Source organism: Hyla sarda, unplaced genomic scaffold, assembly GCF_029499605.1.
Source record: "Hyla sarda isolate aHylSar1 unplaced genomic scaffold, aHylSar1.hap1 scaffold_1663, whole genome shotgun sequence".
Lineage (NCBI taxonomy): Eukaryota > Metazoa > Chordata > Amphibia > Anura > Hylidae > Hyla > Hyla sarda.
In genome coordinates this window covers 45,236-69,276 of record NW_026608302.1, presented here as the reverse complement: position 1 = coordinate 69,276, position 24,041 = coordinate 45,236, and the positions used below count along the sequence as shown (strand labels likewise).

The window sequence follows — 24,041 nt, the reverse complement described above, 5'->3', positions numbered from 1 at the left end:
CCTGTCTTGCTGCTTAGCAATAATGGTATGGGTTTAGGTTCTGCTGTGTGTACTGGTGGTTGACTGCCCCCCAGCCCAGAGTGTGCATGGAAAATTGTCTGGCAGCCTCCCTGACAGCAAGCAGTGATAGTGCCCATGAAGGGGACCTTGTTGGGCCCGCCCCTTTCACGGTTATCGCTTCTCGGCCTTTTGGCTAAGATCAAGTGTAGTATCTGTTCTTATCAGTTTAATATCTGATACGTCCCCTATCTGGGGACCATATATTAAATGGATTTTTGAGAACGGGGGCCGATTTCGAAGCTTGCTTCCGTCGCCCTATGCATTGACCCGATATGGCAGTATCTTCGGGTACAGTGCACCACCCCCTTACAGGGTTAAAAAGAAAGATTCCTACTTTCATTGCTACCTGCTTGCTGGCTAGCCAGCTAGCCAGCCCTGTGGGCCTTGCTGCTGCTGCTGCAGCCAAAAAACAAAAGGTGGTGCTGCTGCTGCTTCTGCTGCTTCTGCTTCTGCTTGTGTCTGGCCGCTGTTGGAGCGTCCAGGCACAGGACTTCTGCTGCTGCTGACTAAATGGCCTCCTTAATTGGATCATTTGAGTAGCCAGCACACCTGTGCAGGTAGGGCATGACATGATAGGCAGCTGCCTTGATAGCGGGTGGGTGCTGAATGTTCCTAATTGACAAAATAAGATTAATGCTTATGAAGAAATATAAAATCTCATCCCTTCCCCAATATCGCGCCACACCCCTACCCCTTAATTCCCTGGTTGAACTTGATGGACATATGTCTTTTTTCGACCGTACTAACTATGTAACTATGTAACATAACATGGGGGGGGTCTCCTGGCTGTTCACACAGGTGTGTCATTGCTGTACATTGACCATGCATTGCTTCTGTGGTATTGCAAAGGCAAAGACAAATGCTTCCAGCCATCCATTGCACTAATGGATTGGTCATCAGCTGGCTGTCTATGTCCCGCATCAATATAGACCAAAGTACAGAGGGTTAGGCTATGCTATTGTGCACCTACCTGATGCATCAGAAGGTGCGAGGCCCTTGCTAAATTCTGTGCACAGACTTTGAGATCTATACTTTAGACTGTATCTAAACCTGCTCCAACATGGACTGACATTCTGGCCTACTTTCAGCCGATGCGACTTGTCTGTCGCTGAACAGTCGCTTTTTATGTATTTTCAGCACCTATGTATAATGTTGTAAAAATGCTCTAGAAGCTAAAGTCGCAGAAATGTCACACATATTTGGCCTGCAACTTTCTGTGCGACAAATTCAGACAGGAAAAATCAGTATAAATCCTTAGAAAATTATCCCCCAGTGTCTCCATCTGCTGGCGGTATTGAATAAGCATTGCTGCACTGATGGGGTATGCATTAGACGAAAAAAAAGAAGAAAAAGAAGAATAATACGCCCAGAAAAGAGGCGAAAAGGAGAAAAACGTAAAAAAACGTGAAAAAAAAGTAAGAGGAAGAGAAGGGAAAAAAAGGTGGAAATGGGTTTAAAAGTGATTTCGGCGGAGAAATATATATATATATATATATATATATATATATATATATATATATATACGCGCACACACACACATATATATAAACGTATTCTCCGTTGAGATATTGCAGCCGCTGCTGTGTCCAGGCCCAGGAGCCTTAGCACTGTGCTGTGATGTCACTCAATACCACTGACATCACTAGGTGTAAACAACATCTCTCCTTTGCTGTGTATGTGACTATGGAGCTGTTTGGTGATGTCGTCTATTATGGCCTTCATAGAAGCAACAGGAGATTGTTGCATCCATCTAGAACCCTCAGAACTACAGTGCTATGATGTCACTCACTTCCACAGGCCTTGCAGAGTGTAAACAACAACAACCCAGCTTTGTTGTGTATGTAACCATAGGGATTTGTGATGTCACCTAGAACCTTCACAGCAGCGACAGCTTTATGAGGAGCATCAGCACTGCTCTGCCTGAGCAGAACCATCACCGCCATAGGTTGTCAAATAACCCGGATTTAACCCACACAGGTAAGTCCAATGGGGTGCAGGCATGTCCTCTATGCTTACAGCTTCCCGTGGGTGTTGGTTTGATACCGTTTGGGGACAGCCAAGGAGGCATCTGCAGGCAACAAAGGTAGGTGTGTGCTTGTGTGTGTGTTTCCTATGCAGATCCTAAGCCCAGTGTCACATGCAAGTAGGAGGAGTAAGAAGGGTTCCTGGCAAATCCGGGTTATGGATTGCATTTAAAAAGGCCCCGTGGGAGTGCAATGGGCCCCTGTCTTGCTGCTTAGCAATAATGGTATGGGTTTAGGTTCTGCTGTGTGTACTGGTGGTTGACTGCCCCCCAGCCCAGAGTGTGCATGGAAAATTGTCTGGCAGCCTCCCTGACAGCAAGCAGTGATAGTGCCCATGAAGGGGACCTTGTTGGGCCCGCCCCTTTCACGGTTATCGCTTCTCGGCCTTTTGGCTAAGATCAAGTGTAGTATCTGTTCTTATCAGTTTAATATCTGATACGTCCCCTATCTGGGGACCATATATTAAATGGATTTTTGAGAACGGGGGCCGATTTCGAAGCTTGCTTCCGTCGCCCTATGCATTGACCCGATATGGCAGTATCTTCGGGTACAGTGCACCACCCCCTTACAGGGTTAAAAAGAAAGATTCCTACTTTCATTGCTACCTGCTTGCTGGCTAGCCAGCTAGCCAGCCCTGTGGGCCTTGCTGCTGCTGCTGCAGCCAAAAAACAAAAGGTGGTGCTGCTGCTGCTTCTGCTGCTTCTGCTTCTGCTTGTGTCTGGCCGCTGTTGGAGCGTCCAGGCACAGGACTTCTGCTGCTGCTGACTAAATGGCCTCCTTAATTGGATCATTTGAGTAGCCAGCACACCTGTGCAGGTAGGGCATGACATGATAGGCAGCTGCCTTGATAGCGGGTGGGTGCTGAATGTTCCTAATTGACAAAATAAGATTAATGCTTATGAAGAAATATAAAATCTCATCCCTTCCCCAATATCGCGCCACACCCCTACCCCTTAATTCCCTGGTTGAACTTGATGGACATATGTCTTTTTTCGACCGTACTAACTATGTAACTATGTAACATAACATGGGGGGGGTCTCCTGGCTGTTCACACAGGTGTGTCATTGCTGTACATTGACCATGCATTGCTTCTGTGGTATTGCAAAGGCAAAGACAAATGCTTCCAGCCATCCATTGCACTAATGGATTGGTCATCAGCTGGCTGTCTATGTCCCGCATCAATATAGACCAAAGTACAGAGGGTTAGGCTATGCTATTGTGCACCTACCTGATGCATCAGAAGGTGCGAGGCCCTTGCTAAATTCTGTGCACAGACTTTGAGATCTATACTTTAGACTGTATCTAAACCTGCTCCAACATGGACTGACATTCTGGCCTACTTTCAGCCGATGCGACTTGTCTGTCGCTGAACAGTCGCTTTTTATGTATTCAGCACCTATGTATAATGTTGTAAAAATGCTCTAGAAGCTAAAGTCGCAGAAATGTCACACATATTTGGCCTGCAACTTTCTGTGCGACAAATTCAGACAGGAAAAATCAGTATAAATCCTTAGAAAATTATCCCCCAGTGTCTCCATCTGCTGGCGGTATTGAATAAGCATTGCTGCACTGATGGGGTATGCATTAGACGAAAAAAAAGAAGAAAAAGAAGAATAATACGCCCAGAAAAGAGGCGAAAAGGAGAAAAACGTAAAAAAACGTGAAAAAAAAGTAAGAGGAAGAGAAGGGAAAAAAAGGTGGAAATGGGTTTAAAAGTGATTTCGGCGGAGAAATATATATATATATATATATATATATATATATATACGCGCACACACACACATATATATAAACGTATTCTCCGTTGAGATATTGCAGCCGCTGCTGTGTCCAGGCCCAGGAGCCTTAGCACTGTGCTGTGATGTCACTCAATACCACTGACATCACTAGGTGTAAACAACATCTCTCCTTTGCTGTGTATGTGACTATGGAGCTGTTTGGTGATGTCGTCTATTATGGCCTTCATAGAAGCAACAGGAGATTGTTGCATCCATCTAGAACCCTCAGAACTACAGTGCTATGATGTCACTCACTTCCACAGGCCTTGCAGAGTGTAAACAACAACAACCCAGCTTTGTTGTGTATGTAACCATAGGGATTTGTGATGTCACCTAGAACCTTCACAGCAGCGACAGCTTTATGAGGAGCATCAGCACTGCTCTGCCTGAGCAGAACCATCACCGCCATAGGTTGTCAAATAACCCGGATTTAACCCACACAGGTAAGTCCAATGGGGTGCAGGCATGTCCTCTATGCTTACAGCTTCCCGTGGGTGTTGGTTTGATACCGTTTGGGGACAGCCAAGGAGGCATCTGCAGGCAACAAAGGTAGGTGTGTGCTTGTGTGTGTGTTTCCTATGCAGATCCTAAGCCCAGTGTCACATGCAAGTAGGAGGAGTAAGAAGGGTTCCTGGCAAATCCGGGTTATGGATTGCATTTAAAAAGGCCCCGTGGGAGTGCAATGGGCCCCTGTCTTGCTGCTTAGCAATAATGGTATGGGTTTAGGTTCTGCTGTGTGTACTGGTGGTTGACTGCCCCCCAGCCCAGAGTGTGCATGGAAAATTGTCTGGCAGCCTCCCTGACAGCAAGCAGTGATAGTGCCCATGAAGGGGACCTTGTTGGGCCCGCCCCTTTCACGGTTATCGCTTCTCGGCCTTTTGGCTAAGATCAAGTGTAGTATCTGTTCTTATCAGTTTAATATCTGATACGTCCCCTATCTGGGGACCATATATTAAATGGATTTTTGAGAACGGGGGCCGATTTCGAAGCTTGCTTCCGTCGCCCTATGCATTGACCCGATATGGCAGTATCTTCGGGTACAGTGCACCACCCCCTTACAGGGTTAAAAAGAAAGATTCCTACTTTCATTGCTACCTGCTTGCTGGCTAGCCAGCTAGCCAGCCCTGTGGGCCTTGCTGCTGCTGCTGCAGCCAAAAAACAAAAGGTGGTGCTGCTGCTGCTTCTGCTGCTTCTGCTTCTGCTTGTGTCTGGCCGCTGTTGGAGCGTCCAGGCACAGGACTTCTGCTGCTGCTGACTAAATGGCCTCCTTAATTGGATCATTTGAGTAGCCAGCACACCTGTGCAGGTAGGGCATGACATGATAGGCAGCTGCCTTGATAGCGGGTGGGTGCTGAATGTTCCTAATTGACAAAATAAGATTAATGCTTATGAAGAAATATAAAATCTCATCCCTTCCCCAATATCGCGCCACACCCCTACCCCTTAATTCCCTGGTTGAACTTGATGGACATATGTCTTTTTTCGACCGTACTAACTATGTAACTATGTAACATAACATGGGGGGGGTCTCCTGGCTGTTCACACAGGTGTGTCATTGCTGTACATTGACCATGCATTGCTTCTGTGGTATTGCAAAGGCAAAGACAAATGCTTCCAGCCATCCATTGCACTAATGGATTGGTCATCAGCTGGCTGTCTATGTCCCGCATCAATATAGACCAAAGTACAGAGGGTTAGGCTATGCTATTGTGCACCTACCTGATGCATCAGAAGGTGCGAGGCCCTTGCTAAATTCTGTGCACAGACTTTGAGATCTATACTTTAGACTGTATCTAAACCTGCTCCAACATGGACTGACATTCTGGCCTACTTTCAGCCGATGCGACTTGTCTGTCGCTGAACAGTCGCTTTTTATGTATTCAGCACCTATGTATAATGTTGTAAAAATGCTCTAGAAGCTAAAGTCGCAGAAATGTCACACATATTTGGCCTGCAACTTTCTGTGCGACAAATTCAGACAGGAAAAATCAGTATAAATCCTTAGAAAATTATCCCCCAGTGTCTCCATCTGCTGGCGGTATTGAATAAGCATTGCTGCACTGATGGGGTATGCATTAGACGAAAAAAAAGAAGAAAAAGAAGAATAATACGCCCAGAAAAGAGGCGAAAAGGAGAAAAACGTAAAAAAACGTGAAAAAAAAGTAAGAGGAAGAGAAGGGAAAAAAAGGTGGAAATGGGTTTAAAAGTGATTTCGGCGGAGAAATATATATATATATATATATATATATATATATATATATATACGCGCACACACACACATATATATAAACGTATTCTCCGTTGAGATATTGCAGCCGCTGCTGTGTCCAGGCCCAGGAGCCTTAGCACTGTGCTGTGATGTCACTCAATACCACTGACATCACTAGGTGTAAACAACATCTCTCCTTTGCTGTGTATGTGACTATGGAGCTGTTTGGTGATGTCGTCTATTATGGCCTTCATAGAAGCAACAGGAGATTGTTGCATCCATCTAGAACCCTCAGAACTACAGTGCTATGATGTCACTCACTTCCACAGGCCTTGCAGAGTGTAAACAACAACAACCCAGCTTTGTTGTGTATGTAACCATAGGGATTTGTGATGTCACCTAGAACCTTCACAGCAGCGACAGCTTTATGAGGAGCATCAGCACTGCTCTGCCTGAGCAGAACCATCACCGCCATAGGTTGTCAAATAACCCGGATTTAACCCACACAGGTAAGTCCAATGGGGTGCAGGCATGTCCTCTATGCTTACAGCTTCCCGTGGGTGTTGGTTTGATACCGTTTGGGGACAGCCAAGGAGGCATCTGCAGGCAACAAAGGTAGGTGTGTGCTTGTGTGTGTGTTTCCTATGCAGATCCTAAGCCCAGTGTCACATGCAAGTAGGAGGAGTAAGAAGGGTTCCTGGCAAATCCGGGTTATGGATTGCATTTAAAAAGGCCCCGTGGGAGTGCAATGGGCCCCTGTCTTGCTGCTTAGCAATAATGGTATGGGTTTAGGTTCTGCTGTGTGTACTGGTGGTTGACTGCCCCCCAGCCCAGAGTGTGCATGGAAAATTGTCTGGCAGCCTCCCTGACAGCAAGCAGTGATAGTGCCCATGAAGGGGACCTTGTTGGGCCCGCCCCTTTCACGGTTATCGCTTCTCGGCCTTTTGGCTAAGATCAAGTGTAGTATCTGTTCTTATCAGTTTAATATCTGATACGTCCCCTATCTGGGGACCATATATTAAATGGATTTTTGAGAACGGGGGCCGATTTCGAAGCTTGCTTCCGTCGCCCTATGCATTGACCCGATATGGCAGTATCTTCGGGTACAGTGCACCACCCCCTTACAGGGTTAAAAAGAAAGATTCCTACTTTCATTGCTACCTGCTTGCTGGCTAGCCAGCTAGCCAGCCCTGTGGGCCTTGCTGCTGCTGCTGCAGCCAAAAAACAAAAGGTGGTGCTGCTGCTGCTTCTGCTGCTTCTGCTTCTGCTTGTGTCTGGCCGCTGTTGGAGCGTCCAGGCACAGGACTTCTGCTGCTGCTGACTAAATGGCCTCCTTAATTGGATCATTTGAGTAGCCAGCACACCTGTGCAGGTAGGGCATGACATGATAGGCAGCTGCCTTGATAGCGGGTGGGTGCTGAATGTTCCTAATTGACAAAATAAGATTAATGCTTATGAAGAAATATAAAATCTCATCCCTTCCCCAATATCGCGCCACACCCCTACCCCTTAATTCCCTGGTTGAACTTGATGGACATATGTCTTTTTTCGACCGTACTAACTATGTAACTATGTAACATAACATGGGGGGGGGGTCTCCTGGCTGTTCACACAGGTGTGTCATTGCTGTACATTGACCATGCATTGCTTCTGTGGTATTGCAAAGGCAAAGACAAATGCTTCCAGCCATCCATTGCACTAATGGATTGGTCATCAGCTGGCTGTCTATGTCCCGCATCAATATAGACCAAAGTACAGAGGGTTAGGCTATGCTATTGTGCACCTACCTGATGCATCAGAAGGTGCGAGGCCCTTGCTAAATTCTGTGCACAGACTTTGAGATCTATACTTTAGACTGTATCTAAACCTGCTCCAACATGGACTGACATTCTGGCCTACTTTCAGCCGATGCGACTTGTCTGTCGCTGAACAGTCGCTTTTTATGTATTCAGCACCTATGTATAATGTTGTAAAAATGCTCTAGAAGCTAAAGTCGCAGAAATGTCACACATATTTGGCCTGCAACTTTCTGTGCGACAAATTCAGACAGGAAAAATCAGTATAAATCCTTAGAAAATTATCCCCCAGTGTCTCCATCTGCTGGCGGTATTGAATAAGCATTGCTGCACTGATGGGGTATGCATTAGACGAAAAAAAAGAAGAAAAAGAAGAATAATACGCCCAGAAAAGAGGCGAAAAGGAGAAAAACGTAAAAAAACGTGAAAAAAAAGTAAGAGGAAGAGAAGGGAAAAAAAGGTGGAAATGGGTTTAAAAGTGATTTCGGCGGAGAAATATATATATATATATATATATATATATACGCGCACACACACACATATATATAAACGTATTCTCCGTTGAGATATTGCAGCCGCTGCTGTGTCCAGGCCCAGGAGCCTTAGCACTGTGCTGTGATGTCACTCAATACCACTGACATCACTAGGTGTAAACAACATCTCTCCTTTGCTGTGTATGTGACTATGGAGCTGTTTGGTGATGTCGTCTATTATGGCCTTCATAGAAGCAACAGGAGATTGTTGCATCCATCTAGAACCCTCAGAACTACAGTGCTATGATGTCACTCACTTCCACAGGCCTTGCAGAGTGTAAACAACAACAACCCAGCTTTGTTGTGTATGTAACCATAGGGATTTGTGATGTCACCTAGAACCTTCACAGCAGCGACAGCTTTATGAGGAGCATCAGCACTGCTCTGCCTGAGCAGAACCATCACCGCCATAGGTTGTCAAATAACCCGGATTTAACCCACACAGGTAAGTCCAATGGGGTGCAGGCATGTCCTCTATGCTTACAGCTTCCCATGGGTGTTGGTTTGATACCGTTTGGGGACAGCCAAGGAGGCATCTGCAGGCAACAAAGGTAGGTGTGTGCTTGTGTGTGTGTTTCCTATGCAGATCCTAAGCCCAGTGTCACATGCAAGTAGGAGGAGTAAGAAGGGTTCCTGGCAAATCCGGGTTATGGATTGCATTTAAAAAGGCCCCGTGGGAGTGCAATGGGCCCCTGTCTTGCTGCTTAGCAATAATGGTATGGGTTTAGGTTCTGCTGTGTGTACTGGTGGTTGACTGCCCCCCAGCCCAGAGTGTGCATGGAAAATTGTCTGGCAGCCTCCCTGACAGCAAGCAGTGATAGTGCCCATGAAGGGGACCTTGTTGGGCCCGCCCCTTTCACGGTTATCGCTTCTCGGCCTTTTGGCTAAGATCAAGTGTAGTATCTGTTCTTATCAGTTTAATATCTGATACGTCCCCTATCTGGGGACCATATATTAAATGGATTTTTGAGAACGGGGGCCGATTTCGAAGCTTGCTTCCGTCGCCCTATGCATTGACCCGATATGGCAGTATCTTCGGGTACAGTGCACCACCCCCTTACAGGGTTAAAAAGAAAGATTCCTACTTTCATTGCTACCTGCTTGCTGGCTAGCCAGCTAGCCAGCCCTGTGGGCCTTGCTGCTGCTGCTGCAGCCAAAAAACAAAAGGTGGTGCTGCTGCTGCTTCTGCTGCTTCTGCTTCTGCTTGTGTCTGGCCGCTGTTGGAGCGTCCAGGCACAGGACTTCTGCTGCTGCTGACTAAATGGCCTCCTTAATTGGATCATTTGAGTAGCCAGCACACCTGTGCAGGTAGGGCATGACATGATAGGCAGCTGCCTTGATAGCGGGTGGGTGCTGAATGTTCCTAATTGACAAAATAAGATTAATGCTTATGAAGAAATATAAAATCTCATCCCTTCCCCAATATCGCGCCACACCCCTACCCCTTAATTCCCTGGTTGAACTTGATGGACATATGTCTTTTTTCGACCGTACTAACTATGTAACTATGTAACATAACATGGGGGGGGGGTCTCCTGGCTGTTCACACAGGTGTGTCATTGCTGTACATTGACCATGCATTGCTTCTGTGGTATTGCAAAGGCAAAGACAAATGCTTCCAGCCATCCATACTAATGGATTGGTCATCAGCTGGCTGTCTATGTCCCGCATCAATATAGACCAAAGTACAGAGGGTTAGGCTATGCTATTGTGCACCTACCTGATGCATCAGAAGGTGCGAGGCCCTTGCTAAATTCTGTGCACAGACTTTGAGATCTATACTTTAGACTGTATCTAAACCTGCTCCAACATGGACTGACATTCTGGCCTACTTTCAGCCGATGCGACTTGTCTGTCGCTGAACAGTCGCTTTTTATGTATTCAGCACCTATGTATAATGTTGTAAAAATGCTCTAGAAGCTAAAGTCGCAGAAATGTCACACATATTTGGCCTGCAACTTTCTGTGCGACAAATTCAGACAGGAAAAATCAGTATAAATCCTTAGAAAATTATCCCCCAGTGTCTCCATCTGCTGGCGGTATTGAATAAGCATTGCTGCACTGATGGGGTATGCATTAGACGAAAAAAAAGAAGAAAAAGAAGAATAATACGCCCAGAAAAGAGGCGAAAAGGAGAAAAACGTAAAAAAACGTGAAAAAAAAGTAAGAGGAAGAGAAGGGAAAAAAAGGTGGAAATGGGTTTAAAAGTGATTTCGGCGGAGAAATATATATATATATATATATATATATATATATATATATACGCGCACACACACACATATATATAAACGTATTCTCCGTTGAGATATTGCAGCCGCTGCTGTGTCCAGGCCCAGGAGCCTTAGCACTGTGCTGTGATGTCACTCAATACCACTGACATCACTAGGTGTAAACAACATCTCTCCTTTGCTGTGTATGTGACTATGGAGCTGTTTGGTGATGTCGTCTATTATGGCCTTCATAGAAGCAACAGGAGATTGTTGCATCCATCTAGAACCCTCAGAACTACAGTGCTATGATGTCACTCACTTCCACAGGCCTTGCAGAGTGTAAACAACAACAACCCAGCTTTGTTGTGTATGTAACCATAGGGATTTGTGATGTCACCTAGAACCTTCACAGCAGCGACAGCTTTATGAGGAGCATCAGCACTGCTCTGCCTGAGCAGAACCATCACCGCCATAGGTTGTCAAATAACCCGGATTTAACCCACACAGGTAAGTCCAATGGGGTGCAGGCATGTCCTCTATGCTTACAGCTTCCCGTGGGTGTTGGTTTGATACCGTTTGGGGACAGCCAAGGAGGCATCTGCAGGCAACAAAGGTAGGTGTGTGCTTGTGTGTGTGTTTCCTATGCAGATCCTAAGCCCAGTGTCACATGCAAGTAGGAGGAGTAAGAAGGGTTCCTGGCAAATCCGGGTTATGGATTGCATTTAAAAAGGCCCCGTGGGAGTGCAATGGGCCCCTGTCTTGCTGCTTAGCAATAATGGTATGGGTTTAGGTTCTGCTGTGTGTACTGGTGGTTGACTGCCCCCCAGCCCAGAGTGTGCATGGAAAATTGTCTGGCAGCCTCCCTGACAGCAAGCAGTGATAGTGCCCATGAAGGGGACCTTGTTGGGCCCGCCCCTTTCACGGTTATCGCTTCTCGGCCTTTTGGCTAAGATCAAGTGTAGTATCTGTTCTTATCAGTTTAATATCTGATACGTCCCCTATCTGGGGACCATATATTAAATGGATTTTTGAGAACGGGGGCCGATTTCGAAGCTTGCTTCCGTCGCCCTATGCATTGACCCGATATGGCAGTATCTTCGGGTACAGTGCACCACCCCCTTACAGGGTTAAAAAGAAAGATTCCTACTTTCATTGCTACCTGCTTGCTGGCTAGCCAGCTAGCCAGCCCTGTGGGCCTTGCTGCTGCTGCTGCAGCCAAAAAACAAAAGGTGGTGCTGCTGCTGCTTCTGCTGCTTCTGCTTCTGCTTGTGTCTGGCCGCTGTTGGAGCGTCCAGGCACAGGACTTCTGCTGCTGCTGACTAAATGGCCTCCTTAATTGGATCATTTGAGTAGCCAGCACACCTGTGCAGGTAGGGCATGACATGATAGGCAGCTGCCTTGATAGCGGGTGGGTGCTGAATGTTCCTAATTGACAAAATAAGATTAATGCTTATGAAGAAATATAAAATCTCATCCCTTCCCCAATATCGCGCCACACCCCTACCCCTTAATTCCCTGGTTGAACTTGATGGACATATGTCTTTTTTCGACCGTACTAACTATGTAACTATGTAACATAACATGGGGGGGGTCTCCTGGCTGTTCACACAGGTGTGTCATTGCTGTACATTGACCATGCATTGCTTCTGTGGTATTGCAAAGGCAAAGACAAATGCTTCCAGCCATCCATTGCACTAATGGATTGGTCATCAGCTGGCTGTCTATGTCCCGCATCAATATAGACCAAAGTACAGAGGGTTAGGCTATGCTATTGTGCACCTACCTGATGCATCAGAAGGTGCGAGGCCCTTGCTAAATTCTGTGCACAGACTTTGAGATCTATACTTTAGACTGTATCTAAACCTGCTCCAACATGGACTGACATTCTGGCCTACTTTCAGCCGATGCGACTTGTCTGTCGCTGAACAGTCGCTTTTTATGTATTCAGCACCTATGTATAATGTTGTAAAAATGCTCTAGAAGCTAAAGTCGCAGAAATGTCACACATATTTGGCCTGCAACTTTCTGTGCGACAAATTCAGACAGGAAAAATCAGTATAAATCCTTAGAAAATTATCCCCCAGTGTCTCCATCTGCTGGCGGTATTGAATAAGCATTGCTGCACTGATGGGGTATGCATTAGACGAAAAAAAAGAAGAAAAAGAAGAATAATACGCCCAGAAAAGAGGCGAAAAGGAGAAAAACGTAAAAAAACGTGAAAAAAAAGTAAGAGGAAGAGAAGGGAAAAAAAGGTGGAAATGGGTTTAAAAGTGATTTCGGCGGAGAAATATATATATATATATATATATATATATACGCGCACACACACACATATATATAAACGTATTCTCCGTTGAGATATTGCAGCCGCTGCTGTGTCCAGGCCCAGGAGCCTTAGCACTGTGCTGTGATGTCACTCAATACCACTGACATCACTAGGTGTAAACAACATCTCTCCTTTGCTGTGTATGTGACTATGGAGCTGTTTGGTGATGTCGTCTATTATGGCCTTCATAGAAGCAACAGGAGATTGTTGCATCCATCTAGAACCCTCAGAACTACAGTGCTATGATGTCACTCACTTCCACAGGCCTTGCAGAGTGTAAACAACAACAACCCAGCTTTGTTGTGTATGTAACCATAGGGATTTGTGATGTCACCTAGAACCTTCACAGCAGCGACAGCTTTATGAGGAGCATCAGCACTGCTCTGCCTGAGCAGAACCATCACCGCCATAGGTTGTCAAATAACCCGGATTTAACCCACACAGGTAAGTCCAATGGGGTGCAGGCATGTCCTCTATGCTTACAGCTTCCCGTGGGTGTTGGTTTGATACCGTTTGGGGACAGCCAAGGAGGCATCTGCAGGCAACAAAGGTAGGTGTGTGCTTGTGTGTGTGTTTCCTATGCAGATCCTAAGCCCAGTGTCACATGCAAGTAGGAGGAGTAAGAAGGGTTCCTGGCAAATCCGGGTTATGGATTGCATTTAAAAAGGCCCCGTGGGAGTGCAATGGGCCCCTGTCTTGCTGCTTAGCAATAATGGTATGGGTTTAGGTTCTGCTGTGTGTACTGGTGGTTGACTGCCCCCCAGCCCAGAGTGTGCATGGAAAATTGTCTGGCAGCCTCCCTGACAGCAAGCAGTGATAGTGCCCATGAAGGGGACCTTGTTGGGCCCGCCCCTTTCACGGTTATCGCTTCTCGGCCTTTTGGCTAAGATCAAGTGTAGTATCTGTTCTTATCAGTTTAATATCTGATACGTCCCCTATCTGGGGACCATATATTAAATGGATTTTTGAGAACGGGGGCCGATTTCGAAGCTTGCTTCCGTCGCCCTATGCATTGACCCGATATGGCAGTATCTTCGGGTACAGTGCACCACCCCCTTACAGGGTTAAAAAGAAAGATTCCTACTTTCATTGCTACCTGCTTGCTGGCTAGCCAGCTAGCCAGCCCTGTGGGCCTTGCTGCTGCTGCTGCAGCCAAAAAACAAAAGGTGGTGCTGCTGCTGCTTCTGCTGCTTCTGCTTCTGCTTGTGTCTGGCCCCTGTTGGAGCGTCCAGGCACAGGACTTCTGCTGCTGCTGACTAAATGGCCTCCTTAATTGGATCATTTGAGTAGCCAGCACACCTGTGCAGGTAGGGCATGACATGATAGGCAGCTGCCTTGATAGCGGGTGGGTGCTGAATGTTCCTAATTGACAAAATAAGATTAATGCTTATGAAGAAATATAAAATCTCATCCCTTCCCCAATATCGCGCCACACCCCTACCCCTTAATTCCCTGGTTGAACTTGATGGACATATGTCTTTTTTCGACCGTACTAACTATGTAACTATGTAACATAACATGGGGGGGGTCTCCTGGCTGTTCACACAGGTGTGTCATTGCTGTACATTGACCATGCATTGCTTCTGTGGTATTGCAAAGGCAAAGACAAATGCTTCCAGCCATCCATTGCACTAATGGATTGGTCATCAGCTGGCTGTCTATGTCCCGCATCAATATAGACCAAAGTACAGAGGGTTAGGCTATGCTATTGTGCACCTACCTGATGCATCAGAAGGTGCGAGGCCCTTGCTAAATTCTGTGCACAGACTTTGAGATCTATACTTTAGACTGTATCTAAACCTGCTCCAACATGGACTGACATTCTGGCCTACTTTCAGCCGATGCGACTTGTCTGTCGCTGAACAGTCGCTTTTTATGTATTCAGCACCTATGTATAATGTTGTAAAAATGCTCTAGAAGCTAAAGTCGCAGAAATGTCACACATATTTGGCCTGCAACTTTCTGTGCGACAAATTCAGACAGGAAAAATCAGTATAAATCCTTAGAAAATTATCCCCCAGTGTCTCCATCTGCTGGCGGTATTGAATAAGCATTGCTGCACTGATGGGGTATGCATTAGACGAAAAAAAAGAAGAAAAAGAAGAATAATACGCCCAGAAAAGAGGCGAAAAGGAGAAAAACGTAAAAAAACGTGAAAAAAAAGTAAGAGGAAGAGAAGGGAAAAAAAGGTGGAAATGGGTTTAAAAGTGATTTCGGCGGAGAAATATATATATATATATATATATATATATATATATATATATATATACGCGCACACACACACATATATATAAACGTATTCTCCGTTGAGATATTGCAGCCGCTGCTGTGTCCAGGCCCAGGAGCCTTAGCACTGTGCTGTGATGTCACTCAATACCACTGACATCACTAGGTGTAAACAACATCTCTCCTTTGCTGTGTATGTGACTATGGAGCTGTTTGGTGATGTCGTCTATTATGGCCTTCATAGAAGCAACAGGAGATTGTTGCATCCATCTAGAACCCTCAGAACTACAGTGCTATGATGTCACTCACTTCCACAGGCCTTGCAGAGTGTAAACAACAACAACCCAGCTTTGTTGTGTATGTAACCATAGGGATTTGTGATGTCACCTAGAACCTTCACAGCAGCGACAGCTTTATGAGGAGCATCAGCACTGCTCTGCCTGAGCAGAACCATCACCGCCATAGGTTGTCAAATAACCCGGATTTAACCCACACAGGTAAGTCCAATGGGGTGCAGGCATGTCCTCTATGCTTACAGCTTCCCGTGGGTGTTGGTTTGATACCGTTTGGGGACAGCCAAGGAGGCATCTGCAGGCAACAAAGGTAGGTGTGTGCTTGTGTGTGTGTTTCCTATGCAGATCCTAAGCCCAGTGTCACATGCAAGTAGGAGGAGTAAGAAGGGTTCCTGGCAAATCCGGGTTATGGATTGCATTTAAAAAGGCCCCGTGGGAGTGCAATGGGCCCCTGTCTTGCTGCTTAGCAATAATGGTATGGGTTTAGGTTCTGCTGTGTGTACTGGTGGTTGACTGCCCCCCAGCCCAGAGTGTGCATGGAAAATTGTCTGGCAGCCTCCCTGACAGCAAGCAGTGATAGTGCCCATGAAGGGGACCTTGTTGGGCCCGCCCCTTTCACGGTTATCGCTTCTCGGCCTTTTGGCTAAGATCAAGTGTAGTATCTGTTCTTATCAGTTTAATATCTGATACGTCCCCTATCTGGGGACCATATATTAAATGGATTTTTGAGAACGGGGGCCGATTTCGAAGCTTGCTTCCGTCGCCCTATGCATTGACCCGATATGGCAGTATCTTCGGGTACAGTGCACCACCCCCTTACAGGGTTAAAAAGAAAGATTCCTACTTTCATTGCTACCTGCTTGCTGGCTAGCCAGCTAGCCAGCCCTGTGGGCCTTGCTGCTGCTGCTGCAGCCAAAAAACAAAAGGTGGTGCTGCTGCTGCTTCTGCTGCTTCTGCTTCTGCTTGTGTCTGGCCGCTGTTGGAGCGTCCAGGCACAGGACTTCTGCTGCTGCTGACTAAATGGCCTCCTTAATTGGATCATTTGAGTAGCCAGCACACCTGTGCAGGTAGGGCATGACATGATAGGCAGCTGCCTTGATAGCGGGTGGGTGCTGAATGTTCCTAATTGACAAAATAAGATTAATGCTTATGAAGAAATATAAAATCTCATCCCTTCCCCAATATCGCGCCACACCCCTACCCCTTAATTCCCTGGTTGAACTTGATGGACATATGTCTTTTTTCGACCGTACTAACTATGTAACTATGTAACATAACATGGGGGGGGTCTCCTGGCTGTTCACACAGGTGTGTCATTGCTGTACATTGACCATGCATTGCTTCTGTGGTATTGCAAAGGCAAAGACAAATGCTTCCAGCCATCCATTGCACTAATGGATTGGTCATCAGCTGGCTGTCTATGTCCCGCATCAATATAGACCAAAGTACAGAGGGTTAGGCTATGCTATTGTGCACCTACCTGATGCATCAGAAGGTGCGAGGCCCTTGCTAAATTCTGTGCACAGACTTTAAGATCTATACTTTAGACTGTATCTAAACCTGCTCCAACATGGACTGACATTCTGGCCTACTTTCAGCCGATGCGACTTGTCTGTCGCTGAACAGTCGCTTTTTATGTATTCAGCACCTATGTATAATGTTGTAAAAATGCTCTAGAAGCTAAAGTCGCAGAAATGTCACACATATTTGGCCTGCAACTTTCTGTGCGACAAATTCAGACAGGAAAAATCAGTATAAATCCTTAGAAAATTATCCCCCAGTGTCTCCATCTGCTGGCGGTATTGAATAAGCATTGCTGCACTGATGGGGTATGCATTAGACGAAAAAAAAAAGAAGAAAAAGAAGAATAATACGCCCAGAAAAGAGGCGAAAAGGAGAAAAACGTAAAAAACGTGAAAAAAAAGTAAGAGGAAGAGAAGGGAAAAAAAGGTGGAAATGGGTTTAAAAGTGATTTCGGCGGAGAATATATATATATATATATATATATATATATATATATATATATATATATATACGCGCACACACACACATATATATAAACGTATTCTCCGTTGAGATATTGCAGCCGCTGCTGTGTCCAGGCCCAGGAGCCTTAGCACTGTGCTGTGATGTCACTCAATACCACTGACATCACTAGGTGTAAACAACATCTCTCCTTTGCTGTGTATGTGACTATGGAGCTGTTTGGTGATGTCGTCTATTATGGCCTTCATAGAAGCAACAGGAGATTGTTGCATCCATCTAGAACCCTCAGAACTACAGTGCTATGATGTCACTCACTTCCACAGGCCTTGCAGAGTGTAAACAACAACAACCCAGCTTTGTTGTGTATGTAACCATAGGGATTTGTGATGTCACCTAGAACCTTCACAGCAGCGACAGCTTTATGAGGAGCATCAGCACTGCTCTGCCTGAGCAGAACCATCACCGCCATAGGTTGTCAAATAACCCGGATTTAACCCACACAGGTAAGTCCAATGGGGTGCAGGCATGTCCTCTATGCTTACAGCTTCCCGTGGGTGTTGGTTTGATACCGTTTGGGGACAGCCAAGGAGGCATCTGCAGGCAACAAAGGTAGGTGTGTGCTTGTGTGTGTGTTTCCTATGCAGATCCTAAGCCCAGTGTCACATGCAAGTAGGAGGAGTAAGAAGGGTTCCTGGCAAATCCGGGTTATGGATTGCATTTAAAAAGGCCCCGTGGGAGTGCAATGGGCCCCTGTCTTGCTGCTTAGCAATAATGGTATGGGTTTAGGTTCTGCTGTGTGTACTGGTGGTTGACTGCCCCCCAGCCCAGAGTGTGCATGGAAAATTGTCTGGCAGCCTCCCTGACAGCAAGCAGTGATAGTGCCCATGAAGGGGACCTTGTTGGGCCCGCCCCTTTCACGGTTATCGCTTCTCGGCCTTTTGGCTAAGATCAAGTGTAGTATCTGTTCTTATCAGTTTAATATCTGATACGTCCCCTATCTGGGGACCATATATTAAATGGATTTTTGAGAACGGGGGCCGATTTCGAAGCTTGCTTCCGTCGCCCTATGCATTGACCCGATATGGCAGTATCTTCGGGTACAGTGCACCACCCCCTTACAGGGTTAAAAAGAAAGATTCCTACTTTCATTGCTACCTGCTTGCTGGCTAGCCAGCTAGCCAGCCCTGTGGGCCTTGCTGCTGCTGCTGCAGCCAAAAAACAAAAGGTGGTGCTGCTGCTGCTTCTGCTGCTTCTGCTTCTGCTTGTGTCTGACTGCTGTTGGAGCGTCCAGGCACAGGACTTCTGCTGCTGCTGACTAAATGGCCTCCTTAATTGGATCATTTGAGTAGCCAGCACACCTGTGCAGGTAGGGCATGACATGATAGGCAGCTGCCTTGATAGCGGGTGGGTGCTGAATGTTCCTAATTGACAAAATAAGATTAATGCTTATGAAGAAATATAAAATCTCATCCCTTCCCCAATATCGCGCCACACCCCTACCCCTTAATTCCCTGGTTGAACTTGATGGACATATGTCTTTTTTCGACCGTACTAACTATGTAACTATGTAACATAACATGGGGGGGGTCTCCTGGCTGTTCACATAGGTGTGTCATTGCTGTACATTGACCATGCATTGCTTCTGTGGTATTGCAAAGGCAAAGACAAATGCTTCCAACCATCCATTGCACTAATGGATTGGTCATCAGCTGGCTGTCTATGTCCCGCATCAATATAGACCAAAGTACAGAGGGTTAGGCTATGCTATTGTGCACCTACCTGATGCATCAGAAGGTGCGAGGCCCTTGCTAAATTCTGTGCACAGACTTTGAGATCTATACTTTAGACTGTATCTAGACTGTATCTAAACCTGCTCCAACATGGACTGACATTCTGGCCTACTTTCAGCCGATGCGACTTGTCTGTCGCTGAACAGTCGCTTTTTATGTATTCAGCACCTATGTATAATGTTGTAAAAATGCTCTAGAAGCTAAAGTCGCAGAAATGTCACACATATTTGGCCTGCAACTTTCTGTGCGACAAATTCAGACAGGAAAAATCAGTATAAATCCTTAGAAAATTATCCCCCAGTGTCTCCATCTGCTGGCGGTATTGAATAAGCATTGCTGCACTGATGGGGTATGCATTAGACGAAAAAAAAGAAGAAAAAGAAGAATAATACGCCCAGAAAAGAGGCGAAAAGGAGAAAAACGTAAAAAAACGTGAAAAAAAAGTAAGAGGAAGAGAAGGGAAAAAAAGGTGGAAATGGGTTTAAAAGTGATTTCGGCGGAGAAATATATATATATATATATATATATATATATATATATATACGCGCACACACACACATATATATAAACGTATTCTCCGTTGAGATATTGCAGCCGCTGCTGTGTCCAGGCCCAGGAGCCTTAGCACTGTGCTGTGATGTCACTCAATACCACTGACATCACTAGGTGTAAACAACATCTCTCCTTTGCTGTGTATGTGACTATGGAGCTGTTTGGTGATGTCGTCTATTATGGCCTTCATAGAAGCAACAGGAGATTGTTGCATCCATCTAGAACCCTCAGAACTACAGTGCTATGATGTCACTCACTTCCACAGGCCTTGCAGAGTGTAAACAACAACAACCCAGCTTTGTTGTGTATGTAACCATAGGGATTTGTGATGTCACCTAGAACCTTCACAGCAGCGACAGCTTTATGAGGAGCATCAGCACTGCTCTGCCTGAGCAGAACCATCACCGCCATAGGTTGTCAAATAACCCGGATTTAACCCACACAGGTAAGTCCAATGGGGTGCAGGCATGTCCTCTATGCTTACAGCTTCCCGTGGGTGTTGGTTTGATACCGTTTGGGGACAGCCAAGGAGGCATCTGCAGGCAACAAAGGTAGGTGTGTGCTTGTGTGTGTGTTTCCTATGCAGATCCTAAGCCCAGTGTCACATGCAAGTAGGAGGAGTAAGAAGGGTTCCTGGCAAATCCGGGTTATGGATTGCATTTAAAAAGGCCCCGTGGGAGTGCAATGGGCCCCTGTCTTGCTGCTTAGCAATAATGGTATGGGTTTAGGTTCTGCTGTGTGTACTGGTGGTTGACTGCCCCCCAGCCCAGAGTGTGCATGGAAAATTGTCTGGCAGCCTCCCTGACAGCAAGCAGTGATAGTGCCCATGAAGGGGACCTTGTTGGGCCCGCCCCTTTCACGGTTATCGCTTCTCGGCCTTTTGGCTAAGATCAAGTGTAGTATCTGTTCTTATCAGTTTAATATCTGATACGTCCCCTATCTGGGGACCATATATTAAATGGATTTTTGAGAACGGGGGCCGATTTCGAAGCTTGCTTCCGTCGCCCTATGCATTGACCCGATATGGCAGTATCTTCGGGTACAGTGCACCACCCCCTTACAGGGTTAAAAAGAAAGATTCCTACTTTCATTGCTACCTGCTTGCTGGCTAGCCAGCTAGCCAGCCCTGTGGGCCTTGCTGCTGCTGCTGCAGCCAAAAAACAAAAGGTGGTGCTGCTGCTGCTTCTGCTGCTTCTGCTTCTGCTTGTGTCTGGCCGCTGTTGGAGCGTCCAGGCACAGGACTTCTGCTGCTGCTGACTAAATGGCCTCCTTAATTGGATCATTTGAGTAGCCAGCACACCTGTGCAGGTAGGGCATGACATGATAGGCAGCTGCCTTGATAGCGGGTGGGTGCTGAATGTTCCTAATTGACAAAATAAGATTAATGCTTATGAAGAAATATAAAATCTCATCCCTTCCCCAATATCGCGCCACACCCCTACCCCTTAATTCCCTGGTTGAACTTGATGGACATATGTCTTTTTTCGACCGTACTAACTATGTAACTATGTAACATAACATGGGGGGGGTCTCCTGGCTGTTCACACAGGTGTGTCATTGCTGTACATTGACCATGCATTGCTTCTGTGGTATTGCAAAGGCAAAGACAAATGCTTCCAGCCATCCATTGCACTAATGGATTGGTCATCAGCTGGCTGTCTATGTCCCGCATCAATATAGACCAAAGTACAGAGGGTTAGGCTATGCTATTGTGCACCTACCTGATGCATCAGAAGGTGCGAGGCCCTTGCTAAATTCTGTGCACAGACTTTGAGATCTATACTTTAGACTGTATCTAAACCTGCTCCAACATGGACTGACATTCTGGCCTACTTTCAGCCGATGCGACTTGTCTGTCGCTGAACAGTCGCTTTTTATGTATTCAGCACCTATGTATAATGTTGTAAAAATGCTCTAGAAGCTAAAGTCGCAGAAATGTCACACATATTTGGCCTGCAACTTTCTGTGCGACAAATTCAGACAGGAAAAATCAGTATAAATCCTTAGAAAATTATCCCCCAGTGTCTCCATCTGCTGGCGGTATTGAATAAGCATTGCTGCACTGATGGGGTATGCATTAGACGAAAAAAAAGAAGAAAAAGAAGAATAATACGCCCAGAAAAGAGGCGAAAAGGAGAAAAACGTAAAAAAACGTGAAAAAAAAGTAAGAGGAAGAGAAGGGAAAAAAAGGTGGAAATGGGTTTAAAAGTGATTTCGGCGGAGAAATATATATATATATATATATATATACATATATATATATATATATATATATATACGCGCACACACACACATATATATAAACGTATTCTCCGTTGAGATATTGCAGCCGCTGCTGTGTCCAGGCCCAGGAGCCTTAGCACTGTGCTGTGATGTCACTCAATACCACTGACATCACTAGGTGTAAACAACATCTCTCCTTTGCTGTGTATGTGACTATGGAGCTGTTTGGTGATGTCGTCTATTATGGCCTTCATAGAAGCAACAGGAGATTGTTGCATCCATCTAGAACCCTCAGAACTACAGTGCTATGATGTCACTCACTTCCACAGGCCTTGCAGAGTGTAAACAACAACAACCCAGCTTTGTTGTGTATGTAACCATAGGGATTTGTGATGTCACCTAGAACCTTCACAGCAGCGACAGCTTTATGAGGAGCATCAGCACTGCTCTGCCTGAGCAGAACCATCACCGCCATAGGTTGTCAAATAACCCGGATTTAACCCACACAGGTAAGTCCAATGGGGTGCAGGCATGTCCTCTATGCTTACAGCTTCCCGTGGGTGTTGGTTTGATACCGTTTGGGGACAGCCAAGGAGGCATCTGCAGGCAACAAAGGTAGGTGTGTGCTTGTGTGTGTGTTTCCTATGCAGATCCTAAGCCCAGTGTCACATGCAAGTAGGAGGAGTAAGAAGGGTTCCTGGCAAATCCGGGTTATGGATTGCATTTAAAAAGGCCCCGTGGGAGTGCAATGGGCCCCTGTCTTGCTGCTTAGCAATAATGGTATGGGTTTAGGTTCTGCTGTGTGTACTGGTGGTTGACTGCCCCCCAGCCCAGAGTGTGCATGGAAAATTGTCTGGCAGCCTCCCTGACAGCAAGCAGTGATAGTGCCCATGAAGGGGACCTTGTTGGGCCCGCCCCTTTCACGGTTATCGCTTCTCGGCCTTTTGGCTAAGATCAAGTGTAGTATCTGTTCTTATCAGTTTAATATCTGATACGTCCCCTATCTGGGGACCATATATTAAATGGATTTTTGAGAACGGGGGCCGATTTCGAAGCTTGCTTCCGTCGCCCTATGCATTGACCCGATATGGCAGTATCTTCGGGTACAGTGCACCACCCCCTTACAGGGTTAAAAAGAAAGATTCCTACTTTCATTGCTACCTGCTTGCTGGCTAGCCAGCTAGCCAGCCCTGTGGGCCTTGCTGCTGCTGCTGCAGCCAAAAAACAAAAGGTGGTGCTGCTGCTGCTTCTGCTGCTTCTGCTTCTGCTTGTGTCTGGCCGCTGTTGGAGCGTCCAGGCACAGGACTTCTGCTGCTGCTGACTAAATGGCCTCCTTAATTGGATCATTTGAGTAGCCAGCACACCTGTGCAGGTAGGGCATGACATGATAGGCAGCTGCCTTGATAGCGGGTGGGTGCTGAATGTTCCTAATTGACAAAATAAGATTAATGCTTATGAAGAAATATAAAATCTCATCCCTTCCCCAATATCGCGCCACACCCCTACCCCTTAATTCCCTGGTTGAACTTGATGGACATATGTCTTTTTTCGACCGTACTAACTATGTAACTATGTAACATAACATGGGGGGGGGTCTCCTGGCTGTTCACACAGGTGTGTCATTGCTGTACATTGACCATGCATTGCTTCTGTGGTATTGCAAAGGCAAAGACAAATGCTTCCAGCCATCCATTGCACTAATGGATTGGTCATCAGCTGGCTGTCTATGTCCCGCATCAATATAGACCAAAGTACAGAGGGTTAGGCTATGCTATTGTGCACCTACCTGATGCATCAGAAGGTGCGAGGCCCTTGCTAAATTCTGTGCACAGACTTTGAGATCTATACTTTAGACTGTATCTAAACCTGCTCCAACATGGACTGACATTCTGGCCTACTTTCAGCCGATGCGACTTGTCTGTCGCTGAACAGTCGCTTTTTATGTATTCAGCACCTATGTATAATGTTGTAAAAATGCTCTAGAAGCTAAAGTCGCAGAAATGTCACACATATTTGGCCTGCAACTTTCTGTGC

General features: G+C 46.1%; 11 non-coding genes across 11 annotated transcripts; all 11 read left to right on the top strand.

Annotated features, from left to right (window-relative positions):
- The first annotated feature begins 173 nt into the window (after positions 1-173).
- Positions 174-364, top strand: LOC130311739 (U2 spliceosomal RNA). The gene has a single exon (XR_008860043.1). It is a non-coding gene; the product is annotated as a U2 spliceosomal RNA (small nuclear RNA).
- Positions 365-2,456: 2,092 nt separating this feature from the next.
- Positions 2,457-2,647, top strand: LOC130311738 (U2 spliceosomal RNA). Its single transcript, XR_008860042.1, has one exon. It is a non-coding gene; the product is annotated as a U2 spliceosomal RNA (small nuclear RNA).
- Positions 2,648-4,725: 2,078 nt separating this feature from the next.
- Positions 4,726-4,916, top strand: LOC130311736 (U2 spliceosomal RNA). Its single transcript, XR_008860040.1, has one exon. It is a non-coding gene; the product is annotated as a U2 spliceosomal RNA (small nuclear RNA).
- A 2,084-nt stretch (positions 4,917-7,000) lies between these two features.
- Positions 7,001-7,191, top strand: LOC130311735 (U2 spliceosomal RNA). The gene has a single exon (XR_008860039.1). It is a non-coding gene; the product is annotated as a U2 spliceosomal RNA (small nuclear RNA).
- A 2,074-nt stretch (positions 7,192-9,265) lies between these two features.
- LOC130311734 (U2 spliceosomal RNA) lies at positions 9,266-9,456 on the top strand. The gene has a single exon (XR_008860038.1). It is a non-coding gene; the product is annotated as a U2 spliceosomal RNA (small nuclear RNA).
- Positions 9,457-11,537: 2,081 nt separating this feature from the next.
- LOC130311732 (U2 spliceosomal RNA) lies at positions 11,538-11,728 on the top strand. The gene has a single exon (XR_008860037.1). It is a non-coding gene; the product is annotated as a U2 spliceosomal RNA (small nuclear RNA).
- A 2,072-nt stretch (positions 11,729-13,800) lies between these two features.
- On the top strand, positions 13,801-13,991 carry LOC130311731 (U2 spliceosomal RNA). The gene has a single exon (XR_008860036.1). It is a non-coding gene; the product is annotated as a U2 spliceosomal RNA (small nuclear RNA).
- A 2,088-nt stretch (positions 13,992-16,079) lies between these two features.
- Positions 16,080-16,270, top strand: LOC130311730 (U2 spliceosomal RNA). Its single transcript, XR_008860035.1, has one exon. It is a non-coding gene; the product is annotated as a U2 spliceosomal RNA (small nuclear RNA).
- A 2,094-nt stretch (positions 16,271-18,364) lies between these two features.
- Positions 18,365-18,555, top strand: LOC130311729 (U2 spliceosomal RNA). Its single transcript, XR_008860034.1, has one exon. It is a non-coding gene; the product is annotated as a U2 spliceosomal RNA (small nuclear RNA).
- A 2,093-nt stretch (positions 18,556-20,648) lies between these two features.
- On the top strand, positions 20,649-20,839 carry LOC130311728 (U2 spliceosomal RNA). The gene has a single exon (XR_008860033.1). It is a non-coding gene; the product is annotated as a U2 spliceosomal RNA (small nuclear RNA).
- A 2,096-nt stretch (positions 20,840-22,935) lies between these two features.
- Positions 22,936-23,126, top strand: LOC130311727 (U2 spliceosomal RNA). The gene has a single exon (XR_008860031.1). It is a non-coding gene; the product is annotated as a U2 spliceosomal RNA (small nuclear RNA).
- Positions 23,127-24,041: the final 915 nt, after the last annotated feature.